Source organism: Pinus tabuliformis, chromosome 6, assembly GCF_031772625.1.
Source record: "Pinus tabuliformis cultivar Carrire ecotype Pingquan chromosome 6, CPIR1, whole genome shotgun sequence".
Lineage (NCBI taxonomy): Eukaryota > Viridiplantae > Streptophyta > Pinopsida > Pinales > Pinaceae > Pinus > Pinus tabuliformis.
Genome location: NC_142292.1, coordinates 1,509,994,402 through 1,510,019,860, shown reverse-complemented (window position 1 = coordinate 1,510,019,860; position 25,459 = coordinate 1,509,994,402). Strand labels below are relative to the sequence as shown.

The 25,459-nt window shown below is 38.5% G+C and overlaps 1 pseudogene; it reads left to right on the top strand.

Annotated features, from left to right (window-relative positions):
- The first annotated feature begins 24,500 nt into the window (after window positions 1-24,500).
- LOC149264391 (polcalcin Cup a 4 pseudogene) lies at window positions 24,501-25,253 on the top strand (annotated as a pseudogene).
- The last annotated feature ends 206 nt before the right edge of the window (window positions 25,254-25,459 follow it).

Below are 25,459 nucleotides of genomic sequence, written 5' to 3'. Positions count from 1 at the left end.
TTTGATTTAATAGGTGGTAGAGGGCCCCTGCCTTGTATAGTTGTCATTTTATTTTTGCATTTTATTTCACCATGTATATTAGCTGTACATAAATTGCTTTCAAGTTGATTGTAGATTAGTGATGCACATAGCCTTTTAATGAACTAATGACGTGATAGAATCATCTTGTCCTTTTGCTGAAGCAGCAAGGATACTGGGTCTCATAGTCATTCTCTCATTATTTGATTATTGCATTTTATTTGGATTGAACTAGTTGTATATTTACACTTTTGTTTAAATACTAACTCCATCAATAACATGTTTTAAGTTGCATTAAACACTTTAGAAAAGCAACAAGAACAAAACCCCAAAAACAACATAAACTATAAAACGACGAAGTAAGAGAAAGGTTAACTAAGCACATATGGTGCACCACACTTCATCAGTTTACGATACCCGGATTGATAATTTATGTAGAGCAATTTAAGACGTTAAATTGACTAGACATTTTGGCGCCGTTGCCGGGGAAGTGTAATTAGGAGACCTTATTTCTTACATCTAAAAAAAAAAATTTAATAATTCTTGTGTATGCTCTCCTCCTGCACTTTGTGTGATCTAGAGGATCAGAAAAAGGATTGTTAAGTAAAAAAGAAAAAAATAATAATTCTTGAGTATGCTCTCCTCCTGCACTCTGTGTGATCTGGAGGATCAGAAAAAGAATTGTCAAGAAAAAAATAAAAGACAAAATAAACTTCATCACTTCAATTGATTCAAGAAAAAAAAAAAAAAAAAAGAGACAAATAAACTTCATTTCCATTTTCACACCATGCCATCCATTTCATTTCATCAATAAAAGTTATTTCCCCATGATCATTTCCATTAGGATTGCCTAACTATCTCTATTTAGCTAAGTGGTTGCTGTGCCAAGTTTCCGCAGCTGTAATCAGTTTCCGCAGCTGTAATCAGTTTCCGCAGCCACCACTCTGTTTTTCAAATTTACAGTCAAAGATGTTAGTGCAATAAAATGAAAATGTAGGTATGACTAAGCAATATAAAAATTCAAAAATTCAGAGAAAAAAAAGAGAAGAAAAACAATCTATGGCTATCTCCATTCCTAGTTTTCGTTGTGGCTTCGTGACTCTTCAAATAGTGTGCTCTTTATTGGTGTGTCTTTCCTGTGGTTGGATTGGAATTTCTTGTCTCCCACATAGATCTCTGATAAGGATCAACAGTGTGAAACTACCACCATCAAACAATGGCGTACTGTCTTACTTATGGTATTGATATAGTGTTTAACACATCCCTTGTAGTCCTGGTCATGAGATTATTGTAGGAAGCCGACAGTGAGGAAGATGATATTTAGCGTCAGATTAATCAAATAATTCACCTTCAGCAAATAAGAGAAGAGGTTTCACTAAAATGTGCTCATAACCATTGCAACAATGGAATAGATAAGCACTTCATTTTCTGCAGTTAAAAACCACTGTCCTAAAAATATGCAACATATATGACACTAGGGTGAATCTGCACAGTAGACCTTGATGTAGTTGGATGTATCCAGGGTGAAACGATGATAGATGCCTGCGGGTAAAACAATCAAGTCCCCTTTCTTTAACCAAACTCGAATCCATCTGTCATTACTATCTCTTACATCAAAGTATCCTGCACCACCATGATAATTCCAAAATTTCACAGGCCGAACGCAGAACAGTATAGAAAGAAAAATTAACTCAGGAAAAATGCGTAAACAGCTAAAAAACGTCTAACTTCAAACGTTCGATTTGCCAAAATGGAGACGAATTTTAAAAAACTAAAACATGGGTTTTTTTTCCAGGTGGGTTAATTAGATAACCCAGAAACCGTTTGAAGAAATTTGTGGCGGTCTGGGAGAAATCTTCGGTTCTTTGGAGCCTCTTTTTTCCCACCGCGTGAAGAAAAACAGAAATTGAGTTAATTAACTGGTAGTTTGAATGCGTAATTCAATTCCGTGTGCCTGAGGAAGAGAAATCCGCTCAGGTCCTATCTCCTTGGCGGCCAGATCATCCACCGTGTCACTGAATATGAAGAAAAAAAAAAGATTTTTATTAATTGAACAGAGGACAATTCAAACATGGCACGTTTTGGGTGTTTGAAGTCATACGTTTTCCGCCACCCGTCTTCCCATTTAACAGTAACCCAATCAAATACGGCTCTCCTTCACCATCCATCTGCTGAGATGTGCGCAAGTCATCCGATCCAACAAGACTCAGTCGTTACTCTACTCATACCATATTCGCATGCATTTGTATCTTCATTTGAATTCATCTTGGCTGCTCATCCTCTGTTTCCGCTTACAGTTCTTGAACACCCCCGTATCCATCTTCCATTTTCAGCCACTGTTCTTCCATAAACCTTACAACATAACCCAGCTGTCTTACCTCTGTTAAACCCTCACAGGCAGACAAATTTTAAACAGAGTAAAGGATGGGTCGATTACTAAAGGCAGAACCGGAAGGGCTTAAGTCTATGAAAGGGCCAAATAGTTATGATCATGGTTATAGACTGTTCATCAACTATAAATTCATCAATAAAACTGTTTTGCTCCATTCGCAGTGTTCCTACATACAGACAATGAATTTTTTTTTTTTTTCTCAAAATTGATGATCGACTGTTTTAGCCACTTTCCGCAGCTGTTTTGTTAAACTCTAGGTTGCAGGTGTCATCAAGCAAAACAAGTCACATGGGTAGCTGGGGGAATGTTGGTACATGGATGGTGTCCTATTCATTCGATCAAATTTGATGAAAAAGACCCCGGTCAAAGGGAAGTCAAATTGTGTGTTATCACTAAGTCGCCACACTGAGTCGCCACACTGAGTCACTGCATGTCAAGAAAAAATAATAATTTTGAATCAATGAAATGAATAAGTTATTTGCTCACTTTTCTGAAGGTATTGATTAATTTTGGACTGATAATGAAAGATGAATGGCTAACTTTGTATCCAAGATTTTTAGCTACAGCACCATGCACATTCCGCAGCTAAAGTCCAATTCTGCAGCTGTTCTCTGATTCCGCAGCCAGAAAAACCTCATTGTTCAAATCACCTTATCTTTCTTATACAAAATCAGATTTTGATGATTTAAGTATCGTTGGAAAGATCTCAACAAGATCTACACAATGAGAAATCCATCGTTAGAGTTTGAAATGGCAAACAATGAAATAAATTGCTGAAAAGAAGCAACATTCAACTTGGGCACCAATTCCAAAGCAGGTATAAATTCTTTTGATTTTTCCTTTGAGAACTTGTTTCATTAATACAAATTCTTAGTTTTGTGTGTAAATATCATAACTAGAGAGATTGATCACCTCTCTCCTTTGATAATCTTACATTCCATTTCAGAATAAGTATTAGTTTTTTTTGCAGGTTTCAGGAGGAAGGACAAATGACTACAAGAGAATGGTGTCTCTCTAAGAGACCAATTTGTTTCATAAGAGGATGATCAGCAACAAAGAGGAAATATGTTGATGCAAAATCAGATCCAAACACTTGAAAAACTTTCAGATACTATTGTCTCCATCATATCCATCCATCACATCCATACCTCATCTCATTTTCCTCCATATTTTCCATTTTCATTCACATACACTTTCCATCTCTTTTTGTCCATTCATAACCCACAAATAAAAGCAAGAGGCTCATTCACATGCTTATTGCCATTGCCATTTCTGTTCTCCATTGCCATTTTCCATTTTCATCTTCCATTCCTTGTCATTTTCATTCCGCAAATAAGCCCTGCTTCAATGCAAATTATTGAGTCCATAGTCCTTTGAGTCTAAGTTCTTTGTAAAAACACCTTGAGGCTTGCATGCCTTAATGGCAAGTCCTCATGCTGACAAACAATGGGAATACATTAATGTCCCTTGTTCGTCAGATCTTCTAGGTGACTCGACTTCAGCAAATTCATTCGTACCTAGCAAGATGTGTTTGGGCATCTTGACTCTCATTGTCATCAATGGTGAGAGTTCTCGTGTTGACTAGTGGCATCCATTAATGGCCACTAAGCCAACAATTTCCTACTATGTTCGACATCAAAACATCTTTTCACATAGTAGGAATTGTGCCAATGAGTTTTGAAGACATGAAGACTATTATTTTCAGCATTTTGGAGCAGATTCAACAAGTTTTAGTAGAAGCAATAAAAAGTCATCTTATCTCTCTATCCATGACTCCTCTTGATCAGCCACTTGAAGAAGAAAATGATCAGAAGTTTTCAGCCACCACACATACAACTCATCCATTCCAAAGGGTAAGTGAAGGTACGTCATTTTTCTAACTTTTGACCATAAAATTCCATAAAAAGCTAGAATGATAATTGTTGGAAAAACATTTCTCTTCCTCATTTCATAAAAATTGCCAATACCATCAGTTGGGGGGGGGGGGGAATACATTCATATTCATATATTGCCATGTCCATATCATATTCAAGAGCCCACATACTTCCAACATATATTAATTAATACATTGCTATTATGACCATACAATGGCTTTTGAAAAAGTGCTTAAAGGATAAATTGGATACAAACAAAATCATGGTTGTCACACAAGAACCAACCATCATGCAATCCAATAAAGATATACTTTGCAACAATAATCAAAATATCATTATGCAAAGTTCAAAGATCAAAGTAGAAGGCAACAACAAAGAAAAAAATGGTTGTAACACAAGAACCAACCATGTTGCAATTCAAGTAAAACACTTTGCAGAAATATGAAGTTATCAAATGATATCATGCAAAGTTAAGCCAAAGCTCAAGGATCAAAAGAGTTAATGTAATATATATTGCATGAGGACATGCAATAGCTTCAGTTGGGGGGTATGTTGAGCCTTGAAAATGTCATTCATTTCCATTACACTTTCACTATTATGTCCATTATATCACCTCCATTTCACTACTATGTCACCACATTCATCCCACTTTCATTATCATTGGGCCACATTTATGTTATTCCAATCTTTATTAATTCTAAGTCTTTTAAGTGAATTTGTGGTTAAAAATTAGAAAATAATGTGCATATGCTTATACCTAACAAATGGGTTGAGGTTGTTGACATGTATAGGTTGAAAGGAGACTTCTAGAAGACCCTTATGTGGCACTCTAAGGCCAAATTCGAATTTGGTTGGAAAGAATCATGGGATCATGAGGATATGTGTCACATCTCCTAATTGTATTGTAACTCTAAGAATACATGTGTCTTATCAGTTCCTATTTTGATTAGGACTCTAGAGGTAGAGGGAGAGATTCATGGACTCTCATTAATGAGATGGCTCTCATCTTTTTGTATAAATAGGAGATCTCTCTCCTTCATTTGTTAGTCTTTTTAGTCTATTTTAGCTTAAGCTTGTTTTGTAGTTCTTCCTTGATGGCTTTTGAAAGCTTTGGAGAACTTTTTTGTACTTTGTACTTTTGAATAAATTGAATAAAGCTTTGATGTTCTCAACATGGAAGGAGATGTGAAGTAGATGTCATGGAGCATATTAGGATGTAAGGTAGAGTAGATTTCATTTTGTAAATATTGTTTTGTAGAATGTAAGGTAGATTAGATTTTTCATTCATGCAATTTTAATTCATGCAAGTGTGTTCAATTTTGCTTTGATTTCATAACTAGTGGCATGTGTGATCATCTTGTCTATGTTGCTGACCTTTATTTTTCTGCAGTTTGATTTTCATTAGTATCATTTCTTTAACTTGCACTTTACTTTCTGCTCTTAGATATCAAGTTGTTCATCTATTGATGGTTCTTTTTCCATAATCAAATAACTTTATTGGAGCCAAAATATCACTTAGTACAGCTTGGTTTAGTTTGCTTTAAGACTCACATTGCTGACTTGTTCATCACTGTTCTCACATGATAAATCTAGCTGAAAGGCAAAAAGGTTAAGAAAAGGTTAAAGTAGTGTGATTTGTCTCCTTTATGTAGTGTCACTTAGATTTCACATTGCTTAGATTAAGTTGAAGAGTTAAAATAGTGTGAGATAGTTGTTCTCACTTTTAATTGAATTTAATATAGATTTCATTTTCATTTTAAATCAGCAGCAGAGATACTGGGCCGATGTCATTAGTCCTTTATTTGATGTCTTTATTTTCCTTTAAGCATTTGATTTCATAGGTGGTAGAGGGCCCTTGCCTTGTATAGTTGTCATTTTATTTTTGCATTTTATTTCACCATGTATATTAGCTGTACATAAATTGCTTTCAAGTTGATTGTAGATTAGTGATGCACATAGCCTTTTAATGAACTAATGACGTGATAGAATCATCTTGTCCTTTTGCTGAAGCAGCAAGGATACTGAGTCTCATAGTCATTCTCTCATTATTTGATTATTGCATTTTATTTCGATTGAACTAGTTGTATATTTACACTTTTGTTTAAATACTAACTCCAAAAGCAACAAGAACAAAACCCCAAAAACAACATAAACTATAAAACGACGAAGTAAGAGAAAGGTTAACTAAGCACATATGGTGCACCACACTTCATCAGTTTACGATACCCGGATTGATAATTTATGTAGAGCAATTTAAGACGTTAAATTGACTAGACAGTGGGAAACACATTTAGAGCAAGATCTAATAGAGATGCGATCAAACTAGTAGGTTGATCAATAGCTTGACCATTCGATGGACTCACATTACCATAGTATTTATTTCAAGTGGCCACCATAATGTCATTTTTCGACTTAGCGAAGGAAAGCATCAAAACCGAGTTAGAGGAAGCGAGATCCCGAGCAATCATATTGGTCTCCTAATTCAGAAATGGATTTGTCAACACAACGGGTGTAGCGGATGACTTAATTAATTGATTCACTTTCACCCAATGTGGACAATCAAGAGTGAAAATATCCTTTCCTTAAGAAGACTAATTATTTTGTTTATCCTGCGAAGAATTATCTTTCTTCTTTTTACCTTTGCCTTTTCTCTTACTTCCTAGTTTTTGTGATTTTCCTTTGGAAGATTGAACGAAATTGATCTCAGAAGTAGAAGCCGCATGAGTAGTGGAAGGAGGGTTTTTTGCAGCCACAACAAGAGTCAAACTAGATGGTTTACTCATCGACTGCTAACTCGTAGACCCTATCACGCCATCGGTGGCATGTGATTATTTACTAGGAGGTTGAGGAACAATATTGGAAGGTCACGGAGCATTTGGTATTTTATCATGGAGCGTGTTGGATTGGTTATAAATAATATCCAAATACTTGGCATGAGAAATTACCTACTCTTCAGTCGCCACTCTGCCTTTAGAGATTCCTTTTGTGATAGATGATAACAGAGACTTAATAAACCATTTAGCCAACAAGTGATCAAGAACAAAAGTTTTAACCAAATGACGACGATGTCGCCACTCATGGATGTGATTATAAATGTGAGTGGAATTAGTTTATTTGAAATTAGTTAAAAGTTTAGTTCCAGTATCATATCGAATGGCTAACTGGAAATGTGTTAGGAATGTGGTTGCTAAGGCACTGAAATTATCGAATGAAGCTCATGGTAATTCAATATACCATTTTTTTGTCGTGCCAGTAAGTGTGCATTGGAAATGCTGCAAATGGAAAGAGTCATCATTGAGAGAGTTCGAAGAACACCACAAATGATAAGTCATAATGTGTGTAGATGGGTCTTCTCTAGGATTTCCATTGAATTTAGGGATATCACTACGAAATTTTGTGGGAATAACTGACCACCAAGGAGAATGGGCAATGGGATCATTGGTGAGTCAATTTAGATCTGGAAATTCAAGAGTTACTACGAATGGAAACTCCCTGTTGAGGTATGGTGGAGGATACCAAAGGTAAGATGGGATGGACTGAGCAACAAGTATCTATGTTCCAGGATAAGGAGTATTTGATAACTGGAATACACATAACCTTGCTACCCAGCTCTAGAATAACCTTTTAAAGGTTGAAATGGCTAGGCTTGGATTTTTCGAACGTGGTAAGGCATTTTAGGTATACCTTGATACGGTTGATACGGTTTCCCTGTGGGGTTTTGCATCATTCCAACATAGGGTTGGTTAGGTTGTGTCTATTCCATACCATATACATCCTGACCCACTTGAATTGGAAGAATGGCCTGACCAAGTGGTTGTGATTGTAAGACACCTTGAAGAGGTTGGGTATACGTGTCTTGAGATGCGTTGGGTACCAATGGAATATGTTGGGTTAAAGATGCAGCCTGTGAAGGTTGGATTGCATTTACTTGAGCTTGAACTATTTTAGGTATAGGTTGATGAATAGGAATCTGAGATGCAGATGGAATAGGTTGAGAGACTATAGATGAAACCACAACTGAACTAGGTTGTACGAGTGAGGTAGGTTGCCAAACATTATCAACCATTCCTGAATGTGGAGGACTCAAATGAGGTTGAGCGCTAACTTGAGGAGATGGAAATATTCCTACAAAACTTTCCCCCCTATTGAAAGAGGAGTGGAATATGGAGGCAACTATCCCCCAAGAAGTTGGTTCCCAATAGCAAGTGGATTGGGATCTTGTATGTGTCCACACCCACTGATATAAGGACCAGTCTGCTACTAAATCATAGGTGTAAATCGAGTAGAAAGAACAAGCTATGTAGCTCTCATCAAAGAAGTTCCAGATAGGATTCCAGAAGAATATGAAATGGAAGAGGTCCATGGACTGGATGTTGCACCATAAAATGTACCAGACAATGATTGGTAACCAGGCGGGATAGACAGACCACATTACAAATGTGTCTCTGGGGATGTTACAAAGATGGATGAAGTTGCAACATGGGTTGTCTCGATCATAGAAGTAGATATAGGCTAAGAAACCATAGCAGATACAGTCATGGTTAACTGACCCAAAGAGGGTTACCACAGGAAACTCAAGGGTGAGTTTAAAGGAAATGAACCAGCCAAAGGAGCTTGTGATGGAGTATGAGGAGAAGGAAAAGGATGGGCCTGATAAAAATGAGTCCCTCCCAAATGGATAGGAGAGGAGGGTCAAGGCTCTTCCTGAGGAATCTCTTCGATACTCACAAGACCATGAGGAAGGGGTTCACCGTCAAGTCCAAGATATATAGGTCATGGTTGGGTCTAAGATAGAGGAAGAGAAGAGGAAGGTTTTTAAGTAATAGGTGTAGATAAATGAGGTGCCTCGGGATGTATAACCTTAGGTTGTGTTGTCTATGATTAAATATAGTCAAGTTCAATAACATCAGGTAATTAAATTTCAGGTGCTTCTGTTTCGACTATATCGGAATCATTAGGAAATGAAGACATAATCTTGGGTTCAATACTCATGGGAAATGATGATTCTAGTGGATCTATTTCAAGTGGAGGACCAGAAGTAGTAGCTCCCAAAGTATTATATTCGGTAGTCTGCAACTTTTTGTGCTTCTAACGATGACTAGGAGTTGCCTTAGGTGGAAGAGGAGGCTTATTTTGCATTCTATGAGAACGACAGAGTGTAGGGTGTTTTTCTTCCATGTTGGTTTAATAAATTTTAAAAATTAACAATAGAATAAATCAAATGGGGTACTTTATGCATAAAGGTCTACCAAGCAATTGTGAACTGCAATATACCACCTTGGAGAACAAAGGATTTATGTATGGGCAAGCAATCTACCTAAATTTTGTGTTTGGTGTATCAGAGTATACAAGGTGGCTGACTCAGTTACTAAAGGTGAGGATAAAAACCTATGGTGGAATTCCAAAATATACTCAATGGTATGTGGAAGTACAGTCTGTGTTAGTGTTGTCTAATGCGTAATCGTACAATGAGAGCATTCCCATATACTTTTCATGCGTGGAGTGCCATCTGATATACCTGAAGGTACGTGGAGAATGGTTTATAAACTTACATATGTGGAACGGGATATCACCCCCATAATGCAACACTAGTAAAAAAAGACAACTCCTATGTTTATAGACATCGAAACACATCTCTAGCCTAGACCTCTAGATGTTTGCATTAATGTTTCAAATTATCCTTAATATTAATTCAATAAATTTTAAAGTTTATCTTGAATTATGTTTCAATTTTCAAGCCTCACCATGAATTTCAATTGAATATCCTAAAGATGCAATCTAGCATGACAAAATGAAATATTATTTTCAATGAAGATGCAACAAACAAAATTTGTTAAGTCAATTCCCCCAATGTAATTGTCCCAATTTACAATTTCCCATAGAAAACTCTAAATGCAATGCAAAATGCATGAGATTTTTCTTTTCGATCCACTTAATTTTTCAAATGAGATGAAAAATAAGATGCTTGCTAAATCACTGATAAAAGAAACTATATAGAATGATGACTGTAATAGAAATTCTTTCAAACAATCAATGATCAAGCAACAGTTTTCTAATGACCTAACTGACAAGAACAAAGAAAAATCCAAACAAATTCTTATCAAAGGCTATAAAAACCAAAAGCAAACAAAGTGATGACTTTTTCAGAGACTAAGACACACTCAGGGACATAAGGAAAACTAGTTGGAACCAAGAAAATAAGAGAGCAAGGCACAAAAGGCAATTTTTTGAATGTAACAGGGGTAAGTACAGTTGTAGAAAGGGAACCAGTGCTCTAGATCACAGGTGCAAAGAAGGCTAGGGTGCGTTGCAATGCTCTGTCTCTAGACCAGGGGGGGAACTAATGTAGATCCGGCCAAATTACGACACAAAAAATCAATCCAAGCTCAGAGAAAGGTCTTCCTAGGGTCAATCCAGATCTGAGTGAGGCAATGAAGGTATGTTCAAGAGGTGAAACAAGAGCTAAGGTAAAGGAAACCACTAAGGGAAATAAATGATCCCCAATTGAGTTACCAATTTTTTATGCAGAATTTACAATTGGAGATAAAAGTATCTTCCCTAGACCTAGTGGACTGGTCTAGAACAACAGAAAGAAAATAATATAGAGTTTCCTTTAGAAAAAATGAAGAATGGGAAAGAGGCTTACTTGGAATCTGTCACAAGATTTACTTTCATCCCAGCTTGTAAACTCCAATCATAGCTCCAAACATTATAATAGATCCTGCACATACAATCAAAATAAGCCAAATATCCACAACATCTATCTAGCATAATTCAGTTACTCGATTCAATGGATCAACGAAGCATTGAAATACATGAATATAAATGTAACATAACACATATAGGAAAATGATATACTCTTTGTAGTAATAGAAATAAGATAGAGTTTACAACCAATAATAGTAGTTGATCTTGTAGATATCTCCCCAAGTCGACCTATCCTTCCTTTTCACAAATCACACCTCAATGTCACCCTAATGCATGAAGATGACGACTCTCTTAGATTCAAGGTAGCAGCATGAGGGCATGATCAGTCTCCAAAATCCAACCTTGATGTTGTAGATGGTAGTAAATTATAGGAGATGGATTGTAGTTTAGGAATTCTTATCCATTTACAAATCTAGGCTTGAGATCCACTTAGGATGGGGGGATGAGCTCAAGGGATAAGAGGTGAAATCTCCAAGGTAAGATTAGATAGGATCAAACTTCTTATCCAAGGTAAATAGTTAAAATAACCCTTTGAAGCTTCTAGAAGAAGAAGATTCGATATTATTTTTAATTTTCCCGAATTTCTAGAATCGACGCACCCCCAACAAGGAGCAAGTTGTTGTTAATCAACATTGGTGCAGAAAGGAGAAACCTACTGTTGAATGCATGTCTCTAAAGGGGCAGGGTGTGTTGGGGCTTAAAAGATCTAATTTATGGTAGTTAGACCCAGAAACCCAGTTATTTTGAAAGTTCATGCTTAGGGATTTGTGTAGGGATGATGACAACATGGTCATGAATGATGATTGATCTGGTTTGCAGGCCTATTAACTAGATATGAAAAAATGGCCTTTAAAAAGTCCCCTTAGTTCTAATGGAAAAAGTCAATTCTAGAAATGATGCTAAGAGGGATTCAATCTTCCAATCAATTTCTAAAGATTTTGAACTCAACCTCTTTTAACATAATGATATTCGACCTTCCAAGAATATATTGTTGCCTTGAAGAGATTAATTACTGATCTCGTCCTCCAAATTTTTTTTTTTCCAAAAATTTCAAACTTTCTTCATTGATGCCTTTTAAAAATCAATTGATGCACATAACTTCCATCCAACATATCCCAAACAAACTAGAAGCATTTTGCATAGCCAATCATCTATGGCTAATGGTAATTTATAGAAAAGAATACAAGGCTCCACCAACCGTTGGCATATATTTGGCAGTGATAAGGGTTAGTTATAACAATATTAAAGGAAAATGTTATAATAATGACAACGTAATTCACCCAAATTCATGATTGTAGATTATTGTTATAAGCTACATGAATTCTTTAGTACCTTAGGTAGACGTGATTCAACTTCCCAATCAGCAAACAACGACATAGAAATAAACAACTTGCCTCCCTTTTTATCAGTCTCAACCTCTCTGTTAGATTAGACCCATTTTATGAAAAACTTAATTCCTCTTATCATATATGATATGTACCTCCCTCTTTATGAATCTTGGATCCCAGATTTATGATAGATCTCATCCCTCAGGGAAAGGGTACTTCTTCCACGAACTGAATCAACAAGATAGGCACACAACCTCCTCAAAAGATATATTTTACTGAGTTTTTCTTTGAGGTATTTTTTCAAACAATTAGAGTGAACTTAGATGAAGGTGTACTAGAAAGAGAGTATGGTAGCTCAATTATGGGTGCAAATGTGGCCCATGACAGTGACAAAGAACTCCATAATGTACTGCCTTTGGTAGTAAATTTCTAGCCAGCAAAGCATAACTATATTTTCCCCTTAACAATGAAATTAATCCATCACAATATGGTGGCCTTCCCTCTTCTCAACCTTGAACTTGGTACCCTTGAAAATGAAGGTCAACCCAACCTTCAAGGTGTAGAACATGATATTTTGTGCAAGCAAGACTCACCTCTTCTAGAGATTTGATAGCAGGGAAAATTGGTCTTTTCAAAATGCAAAGAAACCTTGTAGTTTTGGCCTCTAAATCTACAAGGAATACTGAATTTGATTTCTAAGATAATCCTCCAATCTGATAGATAAAATACCTAGTGTACAACTCCAAAAAAATTCTAAAACTTCATTGTTGTATTTTTGTCAAGCAATTCATAAATAAACCCTTTTGCAAACACCTTGACAACCAAACAATGATAACTACAATAGAAATTATTTTTTAGGAGAAATGTATCAAAGCAAGGAGAATACAATAAATACATCAGATCTTAACCTTCACTTAGCAATAGATTGGGCTAACTCGACCCACTGGAATGCTAGTAAAATCCTTAGAAATATTTGATGCTTAACAATGGCGATATATTGGTTCCTTTAACACTTGGACTTGATCTCCAAATGTGAGAAGATAACCCAGTCCTTGGAAAATGAATCAAATCCCAACACCTACAAATAAAATGACTCTAACAAATATCATTTTATTCGGCACTTTGAAAAATCACCTTCACTAACCCGCATTTGGCTAGGTCACACTTTGATACCACTGAATATTCTTTTTTGGGAATATTAAGTGATTAGCAAAACATGGATTAAAACAACAACTAAGAAATGTAGCACAAACACAGAAATATTAAAATACAAGAGAATATGCGCCAAATTCCTGAGCCATTTTTATTAATTGTGAATGGGATGGAGTACATATAAGTAGAAAAAGAGCAACATGGGATACCTACAACAAGAAAAGCATAACCCGGGTTGGAAGTGAGATGCCCACGTGTTGAAATGCATCCACCAAAAATCCCTACGTCACCCCAAAATATTACTGCTGCTAGCTAATGAAATGGAACTAAGATTTTGGCGCTCAAGCCCGCTCAAAATATTCTGCAATATTAGGAGTGACTTCCTCCCTCCAAACCCATGAAAACCTAGTAAGGGTTTGACCTAGATCTGATGGTCCCAGAGACCCAAATTTAATACAAATTACCCAGCCAGGCCACCAATGTGCACTACTAGGAGTGATATGTTGTAGAACACTTTCAATCCACCTCTCCAAGCCTCCCAAACTCCTGCTAAAATTTCCCTCTAGATTTCCCTAATTCCTCTAGTCGTTATCTCTCCCAATATCTTTCTTTCTCAACCACTGCACAAGCCCTAGTCAGTCACCCTTGCACAAGCCCAAGATGATGAAATTCATGCCTCAAGAAATACTCAACATCCAGCCCTGCAAATCCACTGAGAACTTTTCCCCCAAGGTAGATGTCTCTGCTACAAAGGATCTGGTCCAACGACCCCTTTTCCTAGCTCCACTTAGCCCCATGTATATCTCTTCTACACCCAAGGTGAAGCTTGCACAAGTTGAAATGATTTTTAATGCAGCTCTGGAAAAGCCTCAGGATGGACTTCTCTCTACTCTCCTAGGGTGACACTCAAAGTTCACCGAAGGTAGAGGTGGAATTCTCACTTGGGAATTCATTGTGCTAAACAACATTGGTTGACTTGGCTAAACAACTCAAGAAAACTTATGTTCATAAGTAAAATTTTCTAAAAGATGCAAATGAAGGCCTCCTCTCCTTATTTATATTTGTTGGCCTCCCTTCTCTCCCCTTGGTGGCCCCCACTCTCTTTCTCTCTCCTAACTCGCACCTTCTCCTCTTTTCTCCCTCCTCCAAGAGTGTGAGTTCCCTCCTTGGGTCGAATTTCTCTCTCTTGTGGCCCTCACATTCCACTAGAGCTGCAATTTTCCTTTTTCCCTCCTAAGTCCCAATCTCGAAATGCCTCCTCTTTCCAAAATTGTCTCTAATGCAGAAAATTAAAATTGGGGATATTACAAATCCACCTAATTTCCATTCAAATTTGTCTTTATTTACTACTGATGATGATCTTAGAATTGTTAGGGAGGGAGCGGATTGAAAGGATGGCAAACTTTGGAAAAAACCCATTGTTGATGTTAAAATTGGAAACCAGGGCAAAACTTCATGTGGGTCATCTTATTCATGGCTAATAATATTTTTATTAGATTCCTCTCGTCGAGAGGTGTAGGATTGATATAAAGATCATCCAATTCTGATAAGTATTCATGGAGATATGAATTTATTTTGATTATGGAATTATTATCAAGCCGACCTACAACTCATGTAGGCTCAGAAGCCCAACAGTCGCATCTATTCACCCACCAACGTTGTGTATAAATATAAGAGGACTTTTCCTCATTTAGACTCACTCATCTCATCACATCTCTCTCTCTCTCTACTACGCAGATATGAGTCTCTTCTCTACTGCGCTGAAATGGGTCTCTCTCTCTCTCACATGTGAAGCTGGAAGCTGTTGAATTTGAAGCTGCAACTGCAGAAGTAAAGATTGACTTGCGTGGCCTAGAAGATCTCCTCTTTGGAACTGCGCTGTAGGTTCATCTAAACCTCCTCTGAAAGCCACAACTTTTGGTGGTGGAATGAAGTCAATCCGACGAACGGTTTGCAAGATATCGACTGCCCTAGTTTGAAGCCGGAAACTGCTGAAACTGAAGCTGCAACTGCAGAAGAAAATATTGACTTGCGTGGCCTAGAAGATCTCCTCATCTGAACTGCGCTGTAGGTTCATCTGAACCTCCTCTGAAAGCCGCAACTTTTGGTAGTGGAATGAAGTCAATCCGACGAACGGTTTGCAAAATATCGAATGCCCTAGTTTGAAGCCGGAAACTGCTGAAACTGAAGCTGCAACTGCAGAAGCAAAGATTGACTTGCGTGGCCTAGAAGATATCCTCATCTAAACTGCAGTGTAGGTTCATCTGAACCTCCTCTGGAAGCTGAAACTTTTGGTGGTGGAATGAAGTCAATCCGACGGTCGGTTTGTGAGATATCGTCTGCCCTAGTTTGATAATGAAGTCGCTAATGCTGATGCTACTGATCTAGGGTTTGCTACTGCTAATATGAATCAGATTTATTGTACTATTTCTCTCTGCCGAATTATTGAAGATAAAAGAAGATTTTATCAAAGGGTTTCCTCACACATTGTGGGGTTTGTCCCTGTCTAGCCGCCACATCTTGTGTCTCTTGTCTTGGCTTGTTTTCTGTCGATCGTTTAATGTTCTATCTGCACTTTACTTTATGTACATGTGATTGCTAATCGGTGGAATATAATAAGAAAAAGAAGTAAACTGTTATAAGCATAGAACATACCATAACTTAACATGGTATCAGAGCTGAGGTGAAGGCAAAGCCCGAGCAAGAGCAAGAGCAATCATTGAAGAGAAGATTGGCAAGGCTATCCTAAAAGAACTATGGGGTCCTCAACACTCTTTCCTGCCGAAGACAAGCTCCGTGAGAAAGCTGACTATCACGGATGGAAGATGTCTATCGATCTAACCCTTGAAGATCAAGGAGTGCTGGACCATGTAAGAGGCAATATTATTGAGCCTTCATCAAATGCATATGCTGTTGCCTGGAACAAATGGAAAAATGGAGAAGTCAAAACAAAGAAGATCATCCGGGACTCTATCGACAAGCACTTGGTGGCCTACATCTCTGATCTAGACACCTCCAAGGAAATCTACGACAGACTGGACTACTCTTCTGAACTATAATGTAATTCCTAGTTTCGAGGAATTAATGGCTAGATGCATTCAAGAAGAAACAAGGGAAGAAGTGTAAGAAATGCCCATGCCTAAAGGTCCTCCTGCTGCCTTTTCTTTTCATGCAAAGAAAAGAAATAATTCCAGGACTAAATCAAATGGAAAGGCTGGACCTAAGGCTAGAAGAAAATGACGATGTTACATTTGCGATAAAGCAAGTCACTATGTAAGGGAGTGCCCTCATAGAAAGGACTCACTCTAGGACGATGATCAAAATCCCTCTGATGGAAATCAAAGGAATGACAAATTCAACAGCAAAGGTAAGAGGAGAGCTGGGAATCAAGGAAGAGGACAAGCATTCAAGAAGGCCAGAAATTCCAGGATGTATTAAATGCACCTGACCTCAAAAAGAACCTAGTGTCCATCTCGGGAACGAAAGACAAAGGCTACAAGGTAACCTTCAGCGATGGCAAGGTATGTATATGGAAAAATAATGTTAAAGATGCCTTTACTCTTCAGTCCGAACTTTGGCATCGGAGGTTTGCCCACCTTCATTATAAAGCTATACTCGGTGTAAGACAAATGGTGATAGGATGCCCGAATTCTGAATAGAGAATGAAGGTGTATGTCCAGGATGTGCTGAAGGAAAGCTCAAAAGGGGACCATTCCCTCAAGCCAAAGCAAGACCTCTAATATATTACAATTGGTTCACTTAGGCATACCTGAGGTTGGCATTAAGAGTGAGACTACTACACCACATACTCCTGAGCAGAATGGTGTGGTGGGAAGGAAGAACCGCACGATGATGGAAGCTGTCTGGGCCATGCTACATGATCAAAGACTTCTGATGTTTCTATGGGATGAAACTACAATCACCGCTGTATATGTACAAAATTGATGCCCTCATCATGCATTGGGTTCCAAGACTCATGAAGAAAAATTCACTGGTAAGAAACCTGATGTTTCTCATTTTAAAATTTTTGGAAGCCCTGTATACTTTCATGTGCCGAAAGAGAAAAGAAATAAATTGGGAGCATCTGGAAAGAAGGGAATTTTCGTGGGCTATGGTGAAAATACTAAAGGCTATAGAATCTATGTAGCCGGTCAAAGGGAAGTCATAATTAGTCATGATGTCACCTTTGACGAAGATACGGCTCTCAGCAAGGTGATCAATCTTCCGACTTTGAGGAGCTCTCAAGAAGCCGACACCAGGGTCCCGAAAGAAAAGGATGATGAATCAATGCCTGATGTAGAAGAACCCATGGATCCGATTGATCCTCCTCCATATGAGCCTTCCTCTTCTAGGAAGAGGCCTTCATGGCTTAAGGGGTTACTTGATGATGCTGAAGGACATGCCGCACCCCGAGGAACCTTTCGTGAAAGTAAGAAACCTAATAGGTATCAAGGATACCTGACCATCATGAGCACGATCATACAAAATGAGCCTTCGTCATTCTCAGATGCCGTCAAGCATCAAGTATGGAAGGATGCTATGACCGAAGAATATGAGTCTATCATAAAGAATGATGTTTGGGAAGTAGTTCCCAGACCCCAGGACAAGACTGTTGTTACTTCCAAATGGATTTACAAGATAAAGCATGCAGCAGATGGAAGCACGGAAAAGTATAAGGCTCGTTTTGTTGCTCGAGGTTTCTCCCAAAAGGGAGGTATAGACTATGATGAGATATTTGCACCTGTTGCCAGATATACGATCATCCGCTCGATCATAGCCCTTGCCGCTTCACAAGGATGGAACCTACATCAGATGGATGTCAAGACTGCGTTCTTGCATGGCTCGATCAAAGAAGAGGTCTACGTGGAGCAACCCGAAGGATTTGAGATTTATGATCAAAAATCTCATGTATGCAGGTTGAAGAAAGCTCTCTATGGGCTGAAGCAAGCACCCCGAGCATGGTATGAGAGGATCGATAGCTACTTGATGAAGCTGGGATTCACTAGGAGTGAAGTTGATCCTAACCTTTACTTTAAGGTTGAAGATGACAAGCCTCTCATATCGGTGTTGTACGTGGATGACCTCTTTCTAACAGGTGCAAACCCTCTCATTCACAAATGTAAGAGGGAGATGGCTTCTGAATTTGAAATGAAGGACCAAGGACTTGAAGTGTGGCAGAAGCCAAGGGAAATTTTCCTATCTCAAGGAAAATATGTGGTAAATATATTGGAAAGATTCGGTATGATGGACTGCGAGCCTGTGACTACCTCGAGGATCTTAACTTTTAGAAGTTATATGGTAGTGATGTCGGACCAGATTTGGGAAATGCCTCTGAGTTTCATAAACTCATTCACATTGATGTTCTTGGTGAACCTCCATCCGAACATATGTTTTGCAGTTAGCATTTTGAGCTCATATTTGGTTGAGCCTCATTGGATTGATGCCAAGAATCTTATGAGATATCTTTGTGGTACAATGGGTTAAGTTACACTGCCGGAGATATAAGACTACTTGGATATACTGATGTTGATTGGGCAGGCAGTGTGGTGGACCGTAAGAGCACTTCTGGGTGCTGTTTCACCTTGGGATCTTCTTCGATATCCTGGATGAGCAGGAAGCAAAAGTCGGTAGCTTTGAGCACCGCCGAAGCAGGATATATTGTTGCTAGCATAACCTCGTGTGAGGCAGTCTGGTTGCGAAAGCTCTTCAATGAGCTGTTTAGATTTACATTGGATACCAGTGTGATTCTCTGTAACAACCAGAGGTGGGATTTGATTATTGAGGAATCCCGTATTCGTCAATTGCTCTAGCAGATAGACATCATCTGGGATATGGTAAGTTGATGAGCAAGGAAGCTCCATCACATTAAGATGATGTACAGGTTGATACACCTTGTCAAAGCCCCGAGGAAAGATCTAATCTGTGATTTTCCAAAACGACTTGGAGTCGGCAAGAAACCTTTGTACAAGGGTCCTGCATGTTACATACATTGAGCTCTGGGAGCTCTAAGGGCTTGCGGTTCCTACTGGAGCATCATGTGACCACAGGGTGACTCACCCTCCCCTGGTGGTGCACATTGGAACAAGATGATTCGCTCTCTTGTGGGACAAGATGATTCGCTCTCTTGTGGAACAAGATGATTCGCTCTCCTGTGTAGCAGGATGATTAGTTCTCCTGTGAGGCCTGGATTGATGTGTTCTCCATGGCATCCTGGATTGATGTGTTCTCCATGGCAATTGTAGCAGGATTGATGTGTTCTCCTGTGAGGCCTGGATTGATGTGTTCTCCATGGCAATTGTAGCAGGATTGATGTGTTCTCCTGTGAGGACGGATTGATGTGTTCTCCATGGCAATTGTAGCAGCATTGATGTGTTCTCCTGTGAGGACGGATTGATTAGTTCTCCTGTCGAGGCATCCTACCCATGCAGTCTGGGACTCATGGGAAGTACCTCTCATCTGATCAATGAGCAGGGAAATGAAGTTAGGGACCATAGTAGTACCGATGGACGCATCGTTGTAACTACCGTACTCCCTACGCTAGGATGACCTCCATTGATCTGGGATCAATGATACTGGTCTAGGACCAGTGGTAGGAGTTGTACCATACTATGACGCTGACTTCGGGTCGGTTGAGACTGATCTGGGATCAGTGGTACATACTCTAAGACTGACTTTGAGTCAGTGGAGGATGATATTGGTCTGGGACCATTGGAGTTGTACTCACTATGACGTTGACTTTGGGTTGGTTGAGACTGGTCTGGGACCAGTGGTACATACTCTGAGACTGACTTTGAGTCAGTATGATACATCCTCGATCATTTCTTCTTCTTCGTAATTCGGACAAAAGCAGAGTAGAACAGAACAATGCAAGAGCAGAGCAGAACAGAACAAAACAGTATAGATCTGTGCAGGGCAGAACAAGACAAAGCAGAACAAGCAAAATAGAATAGAGCAGGGCAAGGGTCAGGCTGTTCAAGGAAGTGCATTTGATGGATGAATAGTAACGACCGATAGACAGATTGCAGATGAAGTTCTCCATGGTTGAGAGGGAGTGTTAAAATTGGCAACCAGGGAAAAACTTCATGTGGGTCATCTTATTCATGGCTAATAATATTTTTATCAGATTCCTCTCGTCGAGAGGTGTAGGATTGATATAAATATCATCCAATTCCGATAAGTATTCAGGGAGATATGAATTTATTTTGATTATGGAATTATTATCAAGCCGACCTACAACTCATGTAGGCTCAGAAGCCCAACAGTCGCACCTACTCACCCACCAACGTTGTGTATAAATATAAGAGGACTTTTCCTCATTTAGACTCACTCATCTCATCACATCTCTCTCTCTCTACTGCGCAGATATGAGTCTCTTCTCTACTGCGCTGAAATGGGTCTCTCTCTCTCACACATGTGAAGCCGGAAGCTGTTGAATTTGAAGCTGCAACTGCAGAAGTAAAGATTGACTTGCGTGGCCTAGAAGATCTCCTCTTTGGAACTACGCTGTAGGTTCATCTGAACCTCCTCTGAAAGCCGCAACTTTTGGTGGTGGAATGAAGTCAATCCGACGAACGGTTTGCAAGATATCGACTGCCCTAGTTTGAAGCCGGAAACTACTGAAACTGAAGCTACAACTGCAGAAGAAAAGATTGACTTGCATGGCCTGGAATATATCCTTATCTAAACTATGTTGTAGGTTCATCTGAACCTCCTCTGAAAGCCACAACTTTTGGTGGTGGAATGAAGTCAATCCGACGAACGGTTTGCAAGATATCGACTACCCTAGTTTGAAGTCGGAAACTGCTGAAACTGAAGCTGCAACTGCAGAAGCAAAGATTGACTTGCGTGGCGTAGAAGATCTCCTCATCTGAACTGCATTGTAGGTTCATCTGAACCTCCTCTGGAAGCCGAAACTTTTGGTGGTGGAATATCCAATGGTCGGTTTGTGAGATATCGTCTGCCCTAGTTTGATAATGAAGCCGCTAATGCTGATGCTACTGATTTAGGGTTTGCTACTGCTGATATGAATCAGATTTATTGTACTATTTCTCTCTGCTGAATTATTGAAGATAAAAGAAGATTCGATCAAAGGGTTTCCCCACACATTGTGGGGTTTGTCCCTGGCTAGCCGCCACATCTTGTGTCTCTTGTCTTGGCTTGTTTTCTGTCGATCGTTTAATGTTCTATCTGCACTTTACTTTATGTACATGTGATTGCTAATCGGTGGAATATAATAAGAAAAAGAAGTAAACTGTTATAAGCATAGAACATACCATAACTTAATAGTTGAAGAAATGGTAACCTTAATAAAAAATGAGGCTTGGGATCTAATGGAGTTGCTAGCTAGAAGAAATCCCATTGGCAATGAATGTGTGTTTAAGAAGTTGAATGTATAAGGAAAAGTGGAGAAATAAAAAGCTCAATTAGTAGCAAAATATTATTTCAAGGTAGATGCAATTGACTTAGGTGGGATTTTTTTTCTCTTGTTACCAAGTTGACTTCTATTAGATTTATTTTATCTATTATTGTTATTTTTTATTTTGAAGTAGAATAAATGGATATTAATACAACATTCTTACATGGGGATTTGGAAGAAGAAATCTGCATGAAGCAGCCATAAGGATTTATGGTAAAATGAAAGAAAGAATTGGTGTGCAGGCTAAAAAATTCCATATATGGGTTAAAGGAATCACCAAGGATGTGGTATTAAAAAAATTATACTTATATATTAGGACTTGACTTCATAAGGAGAAAAGTGGATCACTGTGCGTATTTCAAACTAGTTGATGATTTTATTATTTATTTGGTTTTGTATGTGGACGATATGTTGTTGAATGGAAATGACAAGGAAACAATTCAAGAAGTGAAAGTTAATTTGTCCTCTAAATTTGACATGAAGGATCTTAATGCTGCAAATTTCATTTTGGGCATGGGAATTAAAATAGATTCGACCAAGATGAAACTCTAGTGAAATCAGAGGAAGCATCCCAAGACAATATTGTAGAGGTTTAATATGCATGAATGTAAATTGGTAAAGGTGAAAACTTATCTACAGATTAATGTCCCAAGCCATAGGAAGAGGAAGAGAACATGTCCTATGTTCCATATGCTAGTGTGGTTGGAAGTTTGATATATGCAATGGTTTGTAGTAAACCAGACATTGCACATGCATTGAGAGTGTGTTGGGCTCCAAAAATGGCATTCATTACCATACATTTTTCACCTATGCTTCCATTATTTCGCTCACTATTCATCACCTTGTCACTCCATTTTCCCTACTATTCACCATTAATGGGTCTCATTTATATTTTCCAAACATTGTTTATTTTTAAGCATTTTTGAGAGAAATTCTTGATTAAATATTAGAAAATAATATATTTTACTTTATATATGGAAAGTGGGTTGTTTTGGTGACATGTGTAGGTTCCAAGGAAGCTTCCAAGACACCTTTTTGTGGCCTTGAAAGATCAAATTCGAATTTGATAAGATACACCTCATGGAACAGATCATGGAGAAGATCATGGACCTCATGGAGGAAATCATGGAGGATAGGATTATGTGTCTAGATGGTTGAGAAATGTATGGAACTAAAAGAGAGATTAATGGATCATCATTATGAGTTTGTTATCTCCTCTCATTGTATAAATAGGAGTACCTCCTCCATTCCAAGAGGAGGACTCTTAGAGCATTGTATCCAACTTATGATGGAATAGAATAAAGCTTTGTTTTACATATATTTCCATTTAGTAGTTATAGAAATAGTTTTCCATTATGTAGTTTTAGATAAAAGTTATCTTAATGTAGTATATGGAATGGCTTGTCACTTTGTTCTTAGGAGAATTGAGCTCACTCTAGAAGGAGCAAAGGAACTTGTTGTTTCATATTAGATCTTATTTTATTTAATTGCTTAGATGTTGTTTGAGGATTGGTTTGATGAATGAATTTTCAATTAGAATCTTATCAACATATGAGAGGACAACAAAGAGTCTAAGTTAGGCTCTCTCTCTCTATTTGATTTGTAATTGGAATTCATCTTTTTGCTTTTATGTTTCAAGTTATTTCATTTAGTTTACGCTTATGGATGAATTTTAGTCTAGTCTGGATTAGTACAAGAGAGGACAATCAAGAGACTAAGTTAGTCTTTCTCTCTTTGAATCTAAACAACAATTAAAGTTCATCCTCTCGTTTGCATTTTAAGTTTCTAGTTTTATTATTTCTCTATGATACTGTAGGGAAGGACAACCAGGATCTCCTTAGTTAGGAGCCTCTTCCCTTGCATATTATATTGAATCGTAGGTAATTTAATTAGATATAGAATTAGTCACCTACTCCTGCACATATAGTGCTGGCATCATGAAAAGCTTACGAGTTTCCCTGGTCGATATTTAATGCAGCAATTTAAGCACAATAAATTGCCCAACATTTTGGCGCCGTTGCCGGGGAATGGTGCTAAGGGAGTAGGCATTAGAATTTAATTCAGTATTTATTTTTCTTTAGACAGAATAATTTGTGAACCCTGGTGACAGCAGGATCTTCACAAAGGAGTTTAAATTTGAGTTTTCTGATGATTTAGTGTTTAGTTAGTTTTAAATTTTGTCTTTTCAAAAACACCCCCCCTGCATAAATAAACACAAATCAATTGATAAGTATGCTCTCTTCCTGCGCTTCGTGCGATCAGGAAGATCAGAAAGTCCATTGATTTGGTTCAAATAAAAAAAACTCTTGCTGAAGAATTAATTTGCAAAAAGAAATAAAGAATTTTGTGAAAAAAGCATTTTTAAATTTTTAGATGAAATTTAGTTTTTTTAATTTTAGATTTAAAAAAAAAAATAAAAAAAAAAAAACCATTTCTTTTGTTTTTTTAGATATTAAAAAAAAAAATTCATTGTGCTACCAAATATGAACCAATGGAATTCTCTTCAAAGGAAGGTTCAGGTGCTGATAGCCATCACATAGGTGTGAAAAGGCCAAAAGCTCTTTTTATTGAGGATACTTGTTCTAGTGAGAAGGTTGCAGCTGACAGCAGTCATGGAGAAACTGATTGTCGAAGAAGGCGGAATCGGCCCCTTGCTCAAGCTTATCAAGGAAGGCACCGTTGAAGGCCAGGAAGCCGCGGCAAAAGCCATTGGGAAACTTGTACACTACGCGCTTCTGGTGCCCCACCGATCCATTAAACCGCGTGTGCCCGGTGAGCAACTTCGGCTAAAAGTACTTTGATCTGTGAATGCCGTTGAATACAGTGTGAAGAAGCATGGGAAAAATTTGCTCAGTTGATCGTCTCGCAAGAAAAACAAAGGCCTAAGCGAAGGAAGCACCGGCAGCAGCGACAACAACAACGCTTCATCCCTGAGGAGCAGATCGGAGGAGTCCTCTGTATCAGAATCGCTAGCGAGAGCTCTGCACAACGCGGAGGATTTGGAGGATGTGTTCAAACGATTCGACGCCAACAACGACGACAAGATCTCGTTGTCGGAGCTGGGAGAAATTCTGCGCTCAATGGGCAGCCGTGTCGGGTCGCAGGAGCTGGGGCTCATGATGAAGGAGGCGGACGCGGATGGGTTCATTACCCTAGAGGATTTCATCGATCTGAATACCAAAGGGATCGACAGGGCCACCTGCTTGGAGGATCTGAAAAACGCCTTCCAGGTTTTCGACCTCGACCGTAACGGCTCCATTTCTGCAGACGATCTCTACATGGGCGATGGCAGCACCCGGGAGGATTGCAAGAACATGATTACCGGCGTCGACAGGAACGGAGACGGGCTCATTAATTTCGAATGAATCTCAACTTTTGATTCCCTGCATAAAATCGATTGGCTGTCTTGCTCGGACCTTCCCTACTAGAGAAACCAGGCTCATCCAGCTGCTTGTGAAACATCTAGATAATGTAACTAATTCCAGAAAATCTGGTTGGCATGGGCGCGTATCGCGATGATCAAGGGAAGCTAGTGGTTCTTCAATGTGTGTGAGGCTGAGAGGCGTATTAT